General features: G+C 44.1%; 1 long non-coding RNA gene across 2 annotated transcripts; it reads right to left on the reverse strand.

Moving 5' to 3' along the window:
- Positions 1-1,249: 1,249 nt before the first annotated feature.
- LOC128325647 (uncharacterized) lies at positions 1,250-3,605 on the reverse strand. Of its 2 annotated transcripts, XR_008307531.1 has the most exons (3): positions 3,442-3,605; positions 2,343-2,538; positions 1,250-1,428 (listed from the first exon to the last, which is right to left on the reverse strand). It is a non-coding gene; the product is annotated as an uncharacterized LOC128325647 (long non-coding RNA). The 2 variants fall into 2 exon arrangements; XR_008307530.1 differs by having other exon boundaries at positions 1,250-2,538.
- Positions 3,606-19,252: the final 15,647 nt, after the last annotated feature.

The following is a 19,252-nucleotide window of genomic DNA, read 5'->3' on the forward strand; positions in this document are numbered from 1 at the left end:
CCCCGTTTGGGACAGAGACCACGCCCCCACATCTGACATTAGAAACGGGGGGCATGACTAGCCAGCCCCCTGCATCTGATGTCAGATGCAGGGGGCGGGGCCAGGGGGCTAGGGTGGCAGCCGGACACAGGCCTCCATCAGCCTCCCTCTGCCACTGCTGGGACGCATCATCCCAGCCTCCTGAGATCTGTGTTGTGTGCAGCAGTGCGGATCGTGTGGGAGTGTGGTCTGCGCTCCCCACCAATGCTGCAGGATTGTCTGGGAGGAAGGTATGTTTTGCGCAGCCTTCATGTGCAACAAAGCTTTACATCATGATGTGGAAACTGCCATGTACTTTCTTATGCTGCTTTTAAAAAACCCCAGGTATTATTGATTTCTGTGATGCCCTGTAGCTAAATAAAACATGGAACTGGCTAGGCTTATGGTCTTCTTTACATCGATGGCAAACTCGGTCCATTTTCCAGGGTTTTTTTTCTTGCAGTTGTTCTGAATTAGAATGATGAAACAGCAGTGCTGTAATGGATAGCTGAAGCAGCGCAAACACACATCACAATCCCCTACTGGCGACCCCCCATCTCCATCCAACATCCCTAAATAAAATAAAGAACTCCAGATGTATAAGAAAATATACCCTTCTTAGGACTGAGAGAAGAGAGCAGAGTATGTCATAAAAATTCATGGAAGGCTTTATGAACTTTCTTAGAAAATAACAAAAACCAATCTTCAGAGAGCAGTAGACACCAGATAGCTTATATGCAGCAGGTTATATGTGGCAAGTATCACAGGCAATAATATCTGCTAGAGACTCAAACAGAAATCTTAACACTTGTGCTGGAACAGCACAAAAGCTATGGGCCTCTTGAGGGGGCCCATCAAAAGCAGAACTTATTTCAAGATTCATCACAAAAGATTCAGGGCTAAGATAGTGCATATTATATTATCTTTCTATACTATTCCACAGCCAAACACATATAATGCTGTTAGACTTGCTTTTAAAGCAACCCTAATTCTCTTTTACTAGAAGAGTACATTAGTGAGTAATTCCGATGACATTGTGGATGAAAAATTAAATGCTAAAAATGTAATGGATTAAGCTGTGAGGTATAACCTAGCCCAGTCAACAATAGAATAATTGGATTGTGCAAAGGCCCTAACTGTGGATGTGCTCTCAACATGTCTTTCACTGACATGCACCTCTTTCCAGTGCATATACCACGGTTGAAATTTATATATAGGAGACAACTATTAATAGCTTTCATACTAAAATATCTCTGATATTTTTATTTAGTACAAAATAATTTCAAACAGAGTTGTGTAGATTAAGCAGCTCCATGCATTGCTAGCATCCAAAATCCTATCCATGTTAACAGCAAGAAGATGGAGAAGTATTATTCAGCAGAAAAGCATTATTCAGTCAAAAGGCAGCACCTAGAGAATGATTATAAGACAACAGAAATGCACAGGGCAGTTGCTGGATGTGGATATTGTTGCTTCCAACAAAATAGGATAAGAGATTTCCTTCTCATAGTAAAAATGTAAACATTCCTATCTTTGTTCGATACTTTTTGTGACATTATGACTTTTCCAACATGGCCTTAAGTTAGTAGTGTTGGCTTAAGGGCGCAATCCAACAAGACTGTAGGATGGGAGGACCTTGCTTCTCCATGGGTTGCCCAGCACATTTAATTGTGCCCAGAGCTGCAGGGCCACAGCTGGCACAGGGGCAGTACTGAGTCGAATGAGAGCAAGGCTGGTCCCTGGTTCGAGGAGAGCCTTTAGCTAAACGAACTCCCTCTTACCTCAGTCGTTCTCCCTTCCTCTGGTGAAAGGTGAAGATTTCTTTTATTCTCAGCAAGACGGCATAATAGCATTTTTGCTGGCAACTGCTGCTTGGTACATTTTCTTCCCCTCACAATGTTATTTGCAATGTTATATAGAGAGCATTGTGGGTGGGGCAGGGGGAACCAATGTGGCAGCAGCTGCCACCTAGGACGCTGTCATTGCTGCTGGCCAAGTGAGAATAAAATGCATCCGGGGGAGGCAAAGGCTGAAATCCTATACCCACTTACTTGGGGGGTAAGCCCCATTGAATTAAATAGGACTGGCTCAATTTGGGGGCACAACTGCCTCCCCTTGCCCACTCTGCAGAGGCCCATGTCTGTGTCTGCTGCCACTGTAAGGAGATGGGGCCCATCCAGCTGTAGGCCACCAGCTGCTGGCTGGGCACAGTCCTGCACCCAGAGCAGGCAGAATCAATGAGCGTCCCAGGATGATAAGCCCTTGGTAGCTTCCCAGGTCTGCCTTGTGCTGATGCAGCCTATGGCAGTTCTAACACTCTTTACCCTGGCAATCAAAGCTGTTTTTCTTCTTGCTTTATCTGCTGCCACCATTTCTTCCCTGCAACCTTCACTATAACATTTTTCTCTTCAACAGTCAGTTCTCGCTGCCCATGGTAGGTGGTAAATGCTGTAGTCATGGGAGTAGAGAGTTCATTCGATGGGAAGGTAGAGAGAAGAGATTCTTTCCAAAAAGATACCCCTTTCAAAACAGAACATAAATTAAAAGATAACTATTTATATGACTCATTGGTGGTACTTAAGTATTTGGTTATACTTGTTCCTCAGTCTCTGATAATGCTGGTCTTTCTCTAAGAGTGTGGCCAATATAAGTGGCTGAGTTTGATTCTAGAAGCTGTTTGGAAGATGGAGATAAGACTTTACACTTTTTCTTCCTACCTTCCTTCCACAAGCTCCTGTCCTTAACTCCAGCCCACCAGTTCTTTTTCTACCTTAACCTTTTTTATTTTAACCAACAAATTTTCTTGGCAGTCCTTCAACATCTTGTTTTCAACATGTTCTCACCCACTGTCAGTTGACTCTCAGCTGAATTATCTTCTCTTCCTGCCAAGGATCTGAAACCCATGGAACTCTTTCCATCAATCAAATCCAGCCACGCCCCCTAGAGATCATAAGTAGGCTTCAAGCACCTGGCAACAGTTGCCATGTTGACCTTCCCAATGAACCTCTAAACCAGGCAACGTTAAGAAACAAAACAATTTTCAACTAAGCCCTTTTCCTGTGTGTAAATTCTTCTCACAGCCCTGGGTGATAGGACTATTATTGCTGCTGTTGCTATTGTTATTATTTTTTTAATATACTGCTTTTCATTGAAAAAGTTCTCAAAGTGATTTACAGAAAAAGTTCAATAATAATGGCCTACATCTTCCACAGTGAAGATTTCCCTGACAGTTGGTAGTAAGGTAGCACCACAGTCATATTATGTCAAATAAAAACTTGTTGCAGCAATTCTCTTGCTTTTATAACTGCCCCATGAGTACGATGTCCCGCAGCCCCACTGAGAGGGAACTCCCTGCATGCGAAGAGGGCAATCCTAACATGATCCTTTATCTAGAGAATATCCCCAAAGGCCAATATAAATTACCAGAGGAAGTCCAGCTCTGTCAGTGATGGCTTTTCAAAGACATAGAACTCACAGGACTGCTATTATTGTAGTCCTATCAGGTTTTCAGTGCCAGTCAGGTTCCCTATATCCGGCATCACTACATCCAGACACTGAGGATGCTGGTTACACAATTGATCTACACATGCAACAGAATGGGGTGGGAATGTGGAATTAGAGTCCAGAGATGGTAGAATGGATTGTACCACTTCAGACTGTAGGTGGGGGAAGCACTTTTAAAAAACATTTTCCATGTGTAAAAGACTCCCTACAATTTAAAAACAAGCACTGAAGGTAGAGGGCTAAATTAAAACAGTTCTATGTGATGTGTCAATTGTCTACTTGGGGAAATCTTTTTCATTTAAAATTGGTATCAGCCACCTGCAGTTCCAAGTGGTAAAATCCATTGTACCACCTCATTATTCACATGTCGACCACCTAATTTTCTTGCATGTGTAGTCCAGGCTGCAATCTCTGGTAATAATTGATGACATAGACTTTTTAGCAAAAATCTTCCATTGTGTTCAACCAAAGACAGGAAATTGGTTAGGGAAGATTAGATTAATGTTCACTAACTTATTGTTTTAGCTAAGTTGCTATTATGAACACATAGGAAGAAAAATATTTTATAAAAACAACCTTGAGGGAGGGAAAAGATACTATATCATTACTTTTTGCACATAAATAGGCAAAGCTCCAGCATGATTATCTCACTCAAAAAAAAAGGTGTTTGACCTGATGTGAAAACTGAAATTCAATTTACTGAACCATTTCAAAAGCATATTTGGCTATCTGCAGCCAACTATCCACAACTTCCCAATCTTGCTGAAAGCCATTTTTCTCTACATGTGCATGTGTATGTGTATTTACCTATGCATGCATTTACATGCATACATACACATACAAAGTAGCCAGTAGCCAGATTGTAAGTCATGGAAATTTTAATGACTAACTTGTCTAATTGATTTCAATGGTGCTTAGTCATAACTAACTAGTCTGGATGTTGTCCTGTTGCTGTAGAGGCCTCAAATAAGGTGTCAAGGAAACACATTCATGATAGGAATTAGCCTACATCATACTTTGAACTACAGACAGGTGTCAGTCCCACCGTTGCCTATTCTCACCGGGGCATCTCACTTCCTCATTGGCTGAGGAGCTGTCTCCCAGAGCTCTCATGGCATACCTCTGATTGATGGAAGGGGCTCACCCTTCCCAGTGCTTCGCCCATGGCACTCTTTTAAAAGTTGTGTGTTGAAAGTAGTTCAGCTACTTTCCCATCTATGGGTGGAACCATTCTTCATCAAGACATGTAAGTGTTTGGCTTTAGACTTTAGATTGTGTTAGGGATTAGAAATTACTCTTGTTTTATTTTCCCAGTGACTACCTGCTCCCCTACCCACCTTGGTCCCTGTAGATTAATAAAGTAATTGTTTAGAGAGAACAATTTCACCTCTTCTGTGAGAGTTGCGACTCCCATGAGCAGACGACTTGGTTGAGCTACTTAAAGTGGAAATTAACTGAAAGGGTGAAGTAAGCCAGGCTCCTGCTCTGCGGAGACAGGGACATCCACCAAAGGTTGGTTCAGACCCAAACTTGAGTTTTCTCTGGAAAGAGAGAGTGGTGGCAGCACTACCAGATACCACAATGGAGCAGGGCTGAGGGAATTCGACTTTCCAAACACCAGTGGGTCCCTTTACATAGGGATTCTCATTGTTTGGTTTACATGTGAACAAACTCATATAATGAGCTATAATCAGCTATGACATCAGGAGATTTGATGTGTATTACTGAATCCTGAACTAATTAAATTTATGTACCCTAGCGTCAGATGGAAGAAGATTGCCTGTTTTACAGAATGGAAGTTGGATTAGCAGAGATGCAAAGATATGTGCCCTTTCATGTCATTTGTATCCAGAGGTTCACCTATGTAATTTTGGAGCCTGGACCTAAAGACCTTTGGAGGCCTACCCCCACCCACCCACCCGGTATTTAAAATACATTTTTAATGTGATCACACCACCTGGGAAAGACTAAAAAGGATCTGGAGGCTCCCAGGGGGTGTGGAGGCCCTGGACTTTGGCCAGCGCTTACCCCTGGACTGTATCATATGTATCTGTTTGTATCACACTTACCTTCCACCAAAAACTCAGGTCCTGCGTTTTTGACACATAGGGTGTCAAGGAACCACATTCATGATAGGAATTAGCCTCCATCGTTCTTTGAACTTCAGACAGGTGTCAGTTCCACAGTTGCCTATACTCACCGGGGCATCTCACTTCCTCATTGGCTGAGGAGCTGAGCTCTCATGGCATACCTCTGATTCACTAGGCTAATTAAGCAGTCACCTAGGGTACCAAGTGAGGAGGGATACCTGGGTCAAAGGTCGCCCTGTGGACAGGAGTGAGGCAGCAACTGGGCAAGCAAGTGAATGAGCAAGCAGGTACTTCTCATCCCCATCCCTGTCACTCACTCTCCTCAGTGAGGAGTCCTCACTGCAGTGGGCAGTTGCTCCTGCCGCCAGGCTGCCATGACGTGTTATGATCACATTGCCACCTAGTTGAGCATGTCATTATAACATGCTGTGGCAGGCCAGTGGCAGGAGCAGGAGCCCACTGCGGTGAAGAGAGTGGGTGGGCAGGTAAGTGAGGGGGACTAACCTCTCCCCAATGGGGCACAGGGTGCTTGCATGAGAGAAAGGGTTGTGGGACACCCACAGGGGTGAATGGGGTGCCACCAACCCTTGGGCCAGCTAGGGCCAGGGCAAATTACATATGATTTTTCTTCCAAGGAATCCTGTGAGGTGAGTTAGGATAGTGGTCCCTCCCTCAACCTGGATGAAGTCATGAAATCAATGGGACTTAAGTTAGTTACAACTAACCTGCTCTGTTGACTTCAGTGAAGAACAGCTAATGTAGTCTGGTTTTGGTGCCAATGAATTGCTAAAGGCCAATACACTACATGGCTTAGCAGGGATATGAATTTTGGATCTCCCCCATCCACGTCCAACCATTTATTTGATAGTGCTGCAGTGGCTTTATACCTAGATCACAGCCTCTATGCAACCTATTTTAAATTATCAGTGGTGACAATCTCAAAAACAGGAATTGGGAGAATATTTTCTTATAAGATCATCATGTTCCGCTTCAAAAGTTGTATTTTTTGCTGTTTAAACATATTCCATTCATCTCTGAATGCACCATTTTCTTCTTGAAGTCCCAACAGAATTCTTTTCAAAACACTGAATTCCACTTGTTATTCATATTGATGTTGCCTCCCTGTCACAGGAACCTTAAGATCGTTTGGAACAGTACAGGCACAAGTTTAGTTCATTATGCACCTGTGATGCCCCCACTAGGGTTGGAACTCCCTCCATGGGAAAGGCTGTCAGGCAGTCGGATCTCTGCAGGCAGGCAATGGAGTATTGAGGGAGCGGGGTGGTTGCAGTTGTGGCTGGGTGGCATTCAGCTGCCCCCGCTTTGGTTCCCTCTTTCTGTCTCTTACAGCCAGTGAGGACTCCCTCATCCTCCATGAACTCCGTGGCTGCCTCATCATTGGGCACTGCTTTAGATGCATCCTTGTCTTGCAAGAGTCCAATGTTCTGTCTCTCAGGCTCATGGGCTCTCATGAGATCTCACAGCCAGATGTGCCCTCCAAGGAGTCTGCCTCCCTTCCAACCTCCACCCAGGCCTGCTGCCGGCTCTCCTCCTCTTGTGCGGGGACTGGGTAAGTTGCACCACCATGCTTCCTCAGTCAGGCTTGGCCCGCGGAAGCCATGGACAGAACAAAAGTGCAACAGGCACCTCATCTTCTCTACCTTGCACCCATTCAGCAAATTCAGATTCTGAAGCATAATCTTGGCCATGGGAATTAAATCCACATATTTTATTTTATTCTGACATCATAGGAGGAGCCTTAATCCAATTTACTAAAACCTATTATTTTACCCACAAGGGTTTAAAGGAAATATTTCAAGTGGACCCATTTTGGATAAATCCTGCAAAAAGACTCATGTGACCTACCAGCTCTAAAAGGAGGAGACAGCAGCTGCCATTGTTCTGTTGTAAACAGGTTAAATAAGATTAGGTTGTAGAATAAAATATTTCAAATTGCGTTTGAGAAGTATCTAGTGCTCATATTTATTGCTAGATTTGCAATGGATTGCATTTGAACTGTAGCCAAAAGGGTTATTTCCCAAATAAATGCCAGAGCAGATTGGCGCTTTGTATTGTGTTTAGCACAGACATGCCTAAATAATAGTAGCTTGCTAAAAAATATTGTGGATAAATGGAATCACGGTGTGCAGTTACCATTTTCTACAATTAGCAAAGTGACACAATCTAGACTCTTGGGAAAGAGTTCCCACTGGAATTAAAGACAATACTGTGGTGCTCCTCTCTGTTGCTTCTAATGTACTTTGGAAAATAGCAGCATCACTATCCCAATGTAGTTACATTTCACAGCACAACGTTCCTTAACACCCTGTATTTATCAGCAGTAAAAGTCATTGAGGCCACACCTGGTTGAAGTTGCCTGCCATCTAGGAACACTGGAAGCTGTCTTATTCTGAATCAGGCCATTGGTCCATCTCAGTACTTTCTACTCTACTAGCAGTGGCTCTCCAAGGATTCAGGAAGGAGTCTTTCTCAGCCCTACCAGGAGATGCTGGTGATTGAACCTGAGACGTTCTGCATGGAAAGCAGATACTCTACCAATTAGTTATAAATCCATCTACCCAGTTGGAAGTGGATGCCACTCTCACAAGTAATGTGATTCTGTATCCCATTGCTACCTGATGGTGAATCTAAACCTTAAAAGAGAAATGGAATTATGACACAATAAGACCATTCATATGACCATTAATCCTGGGATTGGAGAGGGTAGGGAGGAAGGCAGGAGCATTCTTACCTTCCCCCACATGACCAACCATTGGTTTTCATCTCATTGTGCCATGCAGTCACATGATCGCCACTACAGAAAGCAGTGTGGTGAGAGAGAAGCTTGAGGAAGGAGACCCAGCCTCCAGAAAGACCACAATGCACCACGCTGCTCAAATGGTGCATTGAAGGCAATCTAGAGGTCAGAACACTCCTTCCTCCAGCCTCTATGGTAGGACAGGCTGCCAGCAGCCCAGATGGGGCTGCAAGCAGTCCACGCTGCCACACAATTGGGGACTGGGCTATGAGGATGAGCATGTGCCCTCTTACCTCAGTATAAACCCAGGTAAACAACCCAGGCTATTTAGCAGAGCAGCGCTGGGATCAGGACTGATCATGGTACTCCAGATGAGCAGCCCTAACCAGGTAGGGCTGTTCATGCCTATGTAGAGCTGCTTGAGTGAACAGCTTCAGTGTGTGATGTGACTTCACAAGACACATTGTGTCATAATACCCATTATGGGGAAGAGAGGGCCAATGGTAGCAGCTCCATACCTCTTATAACATCTCACCTCACTTAAGGGATGCAGGAAGTTTGGAGTGAACCCTGGGACAAAAGTGAAGATGGAATCCTGTTCCCTCTCACATGCTTAAGAGAGGTGCAAGGGCGAGAGCAAAGAACAAGCTGTCACCCAGCCAGCAGGGGCCCGCCCGTACTGCAGGGGCCCCAAGGACATTTGCCTCCTCCTCATTCCATTGTATCTATGCCCCTTCCTCACTTCACCCAACCCCACCTCAAATCATTGGCTGGTGAGAGTGGAGAGAGATATTGGCCACATTCGCAGATAATGTGGAACCACAGGCCCAGTGGCCCTGTGGTTCTGTACCCCCACCTCTCCTGTATGCATTCAGATGAAACAGCAAGTTCCCTCTTTGCAGTCACCAAGACTGCAGAGAGGAGGGACAACTGGCTGTGCGGGCTTCTTCCCTCATAGCCAAGGGAGGGAAGAGCTTCATCGCTCAACTCCAGTCTGGGGGAACACAGCCTCCAGTGTTGCATTTGGATGCAAGGGAGGCCCTGTTGAACCCCAGTTTTGAGCTGCAAAACTCACTACAAACTGAGCGTTCAAATTGGAGTCTCTGGAGTGAAATCTTGGGCCACAGAAGGAACAGGACTGGAGTTGGATGCATTTGGATGTCACGGTAAGGAAACCTCTGGCCCCTGCGTTTCTGGTTCCCTGTTATGTGCAAATGTGGTTGCACAGTGAGATGACATCATGTGTTGTAGTATATTTTACAAAAAAGAGAAGGCAAAGGAACATGAAGCAGTGGTAGCCCCATGTCTCTTATGATAGCTGGCTCTTTACTGAGGTTTTTGGGTTGCATATACAGATGAAACCTTAGACACTGATAAAACTGATGAATGCTCTCTGGCCACAGGTAGTCACCTATCATTTTTAGCTGCACCTCTTCATCATCTGAACAAAATGCATCAGTACAAGAAAGATCTTATCACATTGTGTGTGTGTGCGTGCATGCATGCACACATTCACATGTGCGTGTGTGATCTCACCACTGTCAAATATGCTGTCATTCAGAGGGTCAGTAACTGGGAAGTACAGTTTTGGATGTTTCTAGTCAGTGGTTTTCTTGGAGCTAGAAGTATTGGCCAGAAAAAACAGGAGGGGGTTTGAGGATTCCACCACTAATCTCTACTAGTCCACTAGCAGGATGATGACAAAAGACTTAATCTAGATGATCTGTCATCATAACAAAGACCAGTGTGAGCCCCCTTTTTTAGAAGGATCCTGTTCCCCAGCTTACGTTTTAGCTCTGCAGTGTGAAACCAGAAGATATGCGGGACCCAGATAAATATATACCACTCTAAGCTGTCTTTGAAGTGTTGACTCTAGATTCTCTTTAAATGTGTATGTGTACACTGTGATTCTACAGAAGCACAGAAAAATGTCAGAATCTGATAATCCACCCTCTTGAACATTTTGGCTTACTTTTTCCTTTCCTTTCCTTTCCAACATTTTTCTAGGCTAAAATCAATATGCTTTAAAGTGTGTGGACAATGACTGATGAACTCTCAGAAAAGATTAAAAATGCAAAATAACTTATGCAAAATAGCAGAAAGTTTGCAAATGCAACTAATATACATGCTTTATGCAAAGTGCAGAGTTCAGCTTTTCTTGGTGCAGAATTTGGATAGCCCAGAAGTAGGATTCCCCACCCCCAATGGAGTACACAGAGTTTAGTCCTAGTCTTCATCCATTGTTCCATTCTCAGAGCACACCAGTACAAAGAACCACAAGATGTATTTAGAACAGCCTAGCCTTGGCAAGTGGAAAAGGAAGGCAGATCATATGGCTCCATCTAGTCAGTGCTATAATGAGTCAGTCTGTGTTTATAGGCAATTGTGTTTGAAGAAGAGTACCAACTTGCTTGTTGTCCCTGATTTAAAAAGATATCCCTTTTGAAAAAGAGACACTGAAGAGACATTTTCCATTTAGGAATGTCACAGCTCCATGGAGCCCTCCGGATTTTTGCTCGGTTAGAGGCAGAGTAATTGAGTTAGGCCTCCTTTGGACATCACAGGGAAACTGAGGTAGGGGTGTGCATGAAATCTACTCCAGTGAATAGATTTCAGTTTGACTTCAAACCAAATTCAAACCAGCTTGCTGCTCTGCAAGCTGGTTCAAGTCAAACCAGCCCCCAGTTGGGTTCAAGGGTCGAACTGGGCTGAACCAGTTCAGAATCGGTTCAATTCAGTTCGAGCGATATACTTGCAAAGGGAAATCCAATATATTCCCCTTTACAAGCAAAGGAGGGGACCCTGCCTTTAAAACGCTTCTAATGGTGGCTGGGGAGGGCAGTGAGAGAGCACCTTACCACCACCGGTGGTGATGGTGGCTCTTCTAAACTCCAGACCGGGTCTGGTGCTCCTGCAGACCAGCCTGGTCCAGTTCCAGAGTGTACAGGAGCCATTGCCAGTGATGGTAAGGTGCCCTCTTTCCGCTGCCCTGGTTGACAGAGAGGTATTTTAAAGGCAAGGTGCCTCCATTTGCTTGTAAAAGCGAATCCTCACTAGATTCTCTTTACAAGCATACCCCTTGAACTGTTGAACTAGTTCCATTCGAATCAGGGTCAGTTTAGTTTAAATTCGGACTGGCACCCCTTTTCATGGGACCGGTCTGGTTTGAGTTTGAACAGGTTGAACTGGACTGGTTCTATTCAAGCTGGGTTTGAACAGAACCAGTTCTGCACATCCCTAACCAAACTCACCTCAGTTTGCTCCCCATGATGTCTGAATGAACAGAACCATGGTTCCCGGACAAAATGATGGTGCCAATTCTTCCCCCAAACCTGAGAATGAACCCTCAGTTGGAATTAAGTTTCACTCACTCAACTGAGAGTTCATTGCCTCCAGCAAATTGTCCAGTTTGTGCAGCTTGCACAAACCAGAGTTAAGAGGAGTAAGCTCCCCGTCCACTCTCAAGCATAATTGGTTGCCATGGCTGTCTTTCTTGCATCAAAGGAAGCTCACACAGCCAGTTACTCCACATGTGCAGTCTCCCATACTGCAAAGGATGATCATCTGGGAGTATGCCAGGGGAATGGAGGTAAACTATAGGTCCATTGGACCTGCGGCTTGCTGTTATGTTTGAAGGCGGCCTTAGTTTAATGCTCTTGCCCCTGTACTATGTTTTGATAACATAGGGTGATATTACCAGTGCTGCCAAGAAAACTAGAATTTCTAATACCTATCCAAACAAATAGCAACTACAATTGGTTTGAAATTACCAGTGACAATTTATATGAGAATCCTGTTTATGGGACAAGGTTAATTATGTCATTACCTCCAGCAAATGTCAGACAATTTCATTAGATCAAATAGGATGAACATTACTTTAAATAAAAGTCTACATTACTGGGTAATGCAGCTAGAAACTGTACACTTCAAAGAAGATGGGTTACACATTAAGAGTCTTTAGTGACTTTTAAGACACTTACTTTACAACAGAACATACTATAACTGATAAATACAAAGATTAAGGTGGTTTAATTCTTAGCTTAAAATGAGCAATATGTAACGTTGACGGTTATATAGCATTTGAAATTAAATATCTGTGGTTGATTCGTATTGAAAGGTATACCTTTACAGTAAGAATTCATGGCTAGAACTGAGCAAACATTTTACATTATATAATTGATTGGCTGAATTTTATGTTTTTATTGCTAAGAACACAAACCTTCAACTGTGACATTTTGAATTTCTAAAATGCTTTAAGCAAATAGTTCTCAGTTTCCAGACAGAATTTGTGATATATAATTGAATATAGATTCAGTATGGTGACAATATTGCAGAAAACAATTTAGCTTATTAAAGTGGCAGACTTGGGGAATTATTAAGGCAACATCAGTAGGACTGGAACCCCCAAATGTGATACAGGTTTTGAAAACAGATTGTACTGGAAAGAGCTGTCATTTCCTTCAGGTCCTCTCATAAAAGGAGAAAAGGGGAGAAGAATAAAGGAGGTATTTTTAACAAAAGGGTAACATGAAGCAGTATCTTCCTCCCTTCAGTCCATAGTAGAATGTCTGATTACAAACTAATAACAAAAATAAAACTGAAATAGCAACAATTATTTTGTATGAATGAGATGCAGGATCTAATCCTCCTCTAGCACAAGTGGAAAGTTATTCTGCTTGCACACAACTGAGGATCAACATTTTACTTCTAACAGCAACCTCCCCCCTCCCAGGCCCCCAATACCTTTTTTGTGTGGTTCCAGAAAGCCTCCTACCTTTGGGATGGGAAACTTTAGTGTAACTGTTACTGTGACAGGGAATTTGAGTAGAACACTTGCACAGACCACTTTGGATCCCAGTGTTGTTATTGGCTGACATCCAGACTAACTGCATTGACATTTTAGCTTTTTCCATTGTACAAGGAGAGTGGGAAGATTTTTGGGTGATCTTCCTTTCTCTCTACAGTTACCCGTGTCTCCTGAAACTATGTCTCAGACGTTTGGGTGACCATTGGGGACATAGTTTCAGGAGGCACAAGCAACTGCAGAGAAAAGGGAAGATAATTGAAAATCTCCCTTCTCCAATTGTGCAATGGAAAACAATGGAAAACACTGGTGTCTTGGTGCAGATTTAGTCTGGATGACAGCTATTACTTCTTAAATGATTATAAAACTGAAATATATGTATCTCAGATACATGCTATCAGGTTTGCATAAATAAACAGTTAGAATAGGGATGGTGCTGAAAATTTTAGACACTGATATTAGAAGTGAATATCAGGTTTCCTCCCTAGATTAAACGTCAGAGAATGAGTTTCTATAGGACACACGAAATTTCTCAGGAGAGTTCTATACATCCTGGAAAAGTACTAGAGGAGGGGTCCTAGCTCAATGGAATGGTATTCTTTATAAACAGTAAGTCTGAAGTTCAACCCAGTTTCAGTCCTTGGCATATTTATGTAAAGCAGAGAAGGATCCATGCCTGAAATCCTGGAGAGCTGGTGCCAGTCACTGTAGACAATACTGGCCAATGGTTTGTATCAGTTTAAGGCCTCTTCCCCATGTTCCCACATGTGATACAATTCCCTTGGGAAGAGGGAGAGAAAACTGAGTTTGAATTCAGCAGCCACTTCAAAATAAGTGTCTTTTAGAATTTGGGGATGAATAGCATAAGTGGACCTATAAAGATGGTCCATCCGAGAAGACTGCTGGATGCAGTAGGATTCCAAAACGCCTTGGAAGGTGTCAGTGTTGGTGCTGCCTGTGATTCTGTTGATGCCCTGGTAGGAATATGGAATAGGGAATGGAATCCGCCATCTTCACTCACCAGGGCAGTAGACATGATCGCTCCTAAACGTCTCATCCGACCTGCATTCAAAGAGGCCCCTTGGTATACAGAGGAGTTGCGGGGTCTGAAGCAGCAAGATAGGTGACTGGAACACAAGTGAACTCAGCTTGAGTTTGACAGGACACAGAATAGAACCCATTTAAAGGTTTATGTGGAAGCAGTGCAAAAAAACAATTCTCTGTGTGCATTGCTTCTGCAAGTTTACATTCAACAGAGTTGTCCCGGGTTGTGAGGAGTTTGATTCAGGCTCCTTCCACTTTGAATAAGTCCCCAGAGATTATGTTCTATTGTAATGCCTTTAATGGGTACTTTGTGGATAAAATCTCTTGTATTTGGGTTGACTTGGACTCCACTAATTTTGCAGAGTCTATTAAGGTGGTGTCCAGCAATCCCTCTTGCAATATTAGATTGGATCAGTTTCAATCTGTGATGCCTGAGGACATGGACAAACTGCTTGGGGTGGCGTGGCCTACCACTTGTTCTCTGGATCCTTGCCCAGTTTGTCTTCTTCTATCTAATAATGATATCTAATATCATTAACTCATCGCTGAGGGAGAGTAGGATGCCTCCTTGTTTGAAAGAGGTAATGATTAGACCACTTCTTAAGAAGCCTTCCCTAGATCCCTCAGCGATGGATAGTTATAGGCCAGTCTCCAATCACACATGGTTGGGCAATCTCCCATGGTTGGATGATTGAGAGAGGGGTGGCTAACCAGCTCCAGGCAGTTTTGGAGGAAACTGATTATCTAGACCAGGGTTGCGCAACTTCGGCCCTCCTGCAGATGTTGGCCAGTTCCCATAATCCCTGGCTATTGGTCACTGTGGCTGGCGATTATGAGAGTTGAAGTTCAAAAACAGCTGGGGGCTTAAGTTGAGCAGGCCTGATCTAGACCCATTTCAAACTGGCTTTAGAGCAGGCTATGGGGTTGAAATGGCCTTGGTTGGCCTGATGGATGATCTTTACCATGAAATTGACAGAGGGATTATAACATTGTTAGTTCTTTTGGATCTCTCAGTGGCATTTGATACCATCGACCATGGTATCCTTATGGATCACGTGGGGGAGTTGGGGATAGGAGGCACTGCTTAGCAGTGATTATCTCTCAGGCAGATTCCAGATGGTGGAGCTTGGTGATTAACAGCTTGGTGAATAGCTCCCTTTTAGAAAAGGGAGCTATTAAATGGAGTCCCTCAGGGCTCAATTCTGTCACCAATGCTTTTTAACATCTACATGAAACTGCTAGGTGAGGTCATCAGGAGATTTGGTGTAGAGTGTTATCATTATGCTGATGACACCCAAATCTATTTTTCCTTATCATCATCATCATCATCATCATCATCATCATCATCATCATCATCAGGAAATGACATTCATTCCCTAAATGCCTGCCTACGGGCAGTAATGGGCTGGATGAGGGACAAGAAATTGAAGCTGAATCCAAGCAAGATGGTGGTGCTCATTGTGGGGGATCAGAATTTGAGGGATAAGTTAGATCTCCCTATGCTGGATGGGGTTACACTTCCCCAGAAGGAACAGGTACACATTTTGTGAGTGCTCTTGGATAGGAATGTGCATGAAACTGTTCGGAGGCCCTTTTATGGTTCAAAACAGGGCCAATTCAAAGTTCTACAGAAGGGGTGCTGCTTTAAGGGTGGGGTGGGTACACTTACACCTCCTGCTGCTTTCCCCCTGCCACGCTCATTGCTGTTAAAAGACTTCAGAGCAGCAGCGTACCTCCCTACTGCCCCGTTGCCTTCCTCAGCCAGAAGTGGCTGGAAGTACCGGGCCGAGGAGGGCAATGGGGTGGCAGGGAGGTCTGCTGCCATCTCAAAGGCAATGAGCGCTGGCAGGGCAAAAGCGGTGGGAGGGGTAAGTGTACCCTCCCCCACTAATAAAGTGGCACTCCCACCGCCTTTGAACTGCCCAGCCGCTGTTTCATGCAGATCCCTACTCTTAGATCCAGGCCTCACTCTGGTGTCCCAGATGGAGGTTATGGCCTGGAGTGCTTTCCATCAACTTTGGCTGATTTGATTGCTGCGTCCATTCCTTGAAGAGAACAATCTCAAAACAGTGATGCATCAGTTGGTAACCTCCAGGCTTTACTATTTCAATGTGCTTTACGTGGGGCTGCCTTTGTACGTAGTTAGGAAATTTCAGTTAGTTCAAAATGTGGCAGCCAGGCTGGTTGCTGGGGTAACCCGGAGAGACCATATTATACCTGTTCTCAAACAGCTGCATGGGCTGCCAATATTTTGCCAGGCAAAATACAAATGGCTTAGGTCTGGGTTACCATAGAGAGCACCTTCTTCTGTATGATCCCCGTTGCACATTGAGGTCATCCGGAGAGGTCAGTCTCCAGTTACCACCTGCATGTCTGGTGGCAACTCAGAGCCAGGCCTTCTCTGTAGCTGCTCCTGGCCTGTGGAATGCACTCCTGGCAGATATCCACAGTTTGGGCTTGTTGTTGACCCTAAAGCCTTACTTGTTTGGCCTGGCCTTCCAAGGGTTTTAAATTGTTTTTCAGTATTTTTAATTGGCTTTAAATGGTTCTGAACTGTTTTAAAATGGTTTCTATATTGTTTTAACCTGTTTGTTTTAAATGGTGTTTGTTCTTGTAATTTACTTGTTGTGCACCGTCCAGAGCTAAATAATTAAATAAATATTTGTAGCAAGTAATAAACACAGGAAGTGCCCTGCTGGATCAGATGAAAGATCTATCTCTTGTCCAGCATCTTCTTTCCCTGTGTGACTAGCCAAATTCTTTCTGGGAGCCCACAGACAGGGCAGACAGGGCATGGGGATAGTGGCCCACATGATGTGCAGCATTACAGTACCATAGCAATGCACTTGGGGCTGTTACAGAATTCAAAAGCATTCAAAAAGCAGCCTTGATGCCATTTCAGAATAGCTATTGTGGAAACAACCTCTCTGCAAGTTTGCCCATTCATAACAATGGGGAAACCAGTAATGGTTTCAAAATAGCACTGGGCTGCCCTTGAAGCTGCAGCAGTCCTGAGGTACAACATTATGGCTCCACTGCTCATCATGTTAGCCACTACCTTTTCTGTGTTCATGCCCCCAGCAACTGGCATTTAGTGGCATACTGCTACTGAATTTGGAGGCTCTATTTACCTATCATGGCTAATAGAAGCTGACAGACCTATCATCCATGGATATGTTTATTGAACCCACTGATGATCACCATATTATGAGGCTGTGTATGAATTCCATGTTTTAGATTGATAACACAGCATATTTGTCTCAAAATACAGTCATTTTCAATGAGTACCACTCCATTCAAACTCTGAAGTTGTTGATCCCAAGTTGGTGATGCCAGATTTTCATCGTAAGCTTCTGAAATGACATATTATATTTGATATTGATATGAAATGACATCCCATATTTTGTCTTGCGAAATATAAGCATCTGAGACAAATGGGTGCACTGAAACTTTTCTGACCAATAGTAATAAGATAGTTAACAAAGAGAACAAAGAAGATATGCATAGTGCAATGCCCACTTTTTTGGCAAGTTAAAAGGCAGGCTGAGTTTATGAATGAGATTGCAAGAAGTCAGACGCTGACACTTAGTGATATTCTTGGCTGAAACCCAGGCAAATGGTCTTATGATTATGTACTTTAGAGGTATACTTTATTGGCTTTGAAATGGCTGATTGTATAAGTAGATAACTGACTCTGATACACACCCAGGTTAAAAAAATATTTTTGAGAAAGTCAAAACTCAAAACGGATGTCTTGATCTTAAATGTTCTTTATAGTTTTCTTTTGATTTAAGCTCCATCACATGCATGGGTAGGGCGGTTAGATAATTCTCATACAAGGAATGTGGAGACTGGTAGCTTTTTCACATGATGTGCTGCTGACCACTGTCTGAAGAGATGGCACAGATAATGCTGCCTCCTGCAAGAAATGCAATGAAACATTGAAAAACACGAGCTGTGTGGAGAGCCTTTGCAGTGTGCTTGACCCACTCGCCCTGCAGATGAGCAGTCAGCTTGCCCTGCGCGGCCATATTGGCCGCTTACTCCATCATGGACCTGGTTGGGGTGGCAGTGATCAGGGGCCTCTTGGCCCTTGGGAGTCCCAGAATGCCCTGCTTGAGTGCATGGAGCATTCTGGGGAGCCCCCCAGCACCAGGAGGCTTGTTGTTGCCTCCCGATTGGGGAGGTTTCCTCATGAGTTGCCACAGTGCTGAGCCACGCCACAGCGACACATGACCAACTAAATGGGGCTAGCAAAGTGTGCACTCTGCTAACTTCATTAAAGGGGAGGGGGAATTAAGTGGGCTTGCCTCCGGGAGCCACATGGCTTCCAGCAGTTCACAAACATGGTAGAATCTGGGCTGTCGTCCATTAGCCTGGTTTCCACTGTGAGTGAGAATAGCCACAAAGACTCCAGGTCAAACTTGGCTGATATCATCTGGTAATGGTATTAACAGAGAAGGTCTGGTAAATGTGATAAATGCTTCTCTGAGGGAGGGTAGGATGCTCTTAAGGAGGCTATTACTACTACTACTACTACTACTACTACTACTACTACTACTGAGGTTATTATTAGACAGGACGCACCACGGCCAGCCGGTCATCCCTCCCGGGGTGATGGCTTGCTTTTAAAGGTACTGTAAACTACTCAAAGCCTACCTTTTCCCTTGCCAGCCCCTGCATTTAGCCAGATTCCCCTTTACAAGTATACCTGGCTTGCCAGCTCACAAGGCAGGGGCTTGGCTAGACTTGCCCTTGGACAAGTTCACCTCTGGTTCAGTTCAAGTGTGAGCCTTCTAGCTGAGCAGTCTTGAGTGCAAGCCAGCTTGATTCTGAGCTGGCTTGCACATCCCTAGCCTGCATTGGAACCTTCAGAGTTAGCTAATTATAGACTCATTTCTAATCTTCCATGGTTGAGCAAGGTAGTTGAGTGGGTTGTGGCCTCCAAGCTCCAGGCAGTTTTGGATGATTTAGAGTATCTAGACCTATTTCAAGCAGGCGTTCAAGTGGGCTGTCGGGTTGAGACTGCCTTGG

Source organism: Hemicordylus capensis, chromosome 5 (genome assembly GCF_027244095.1).
Source record: "Hemicordylus capensis ecotype Gifberg chromosome 5, rHemCap1.1.pri, whole genome shotgun sequence".
Lineage (NCBI taxonomy): Eukaryota > Metazoa > Chordata > Lepidosauria > Squamata > Cordylidae > Hemicordylus > Hemicordylus capensis.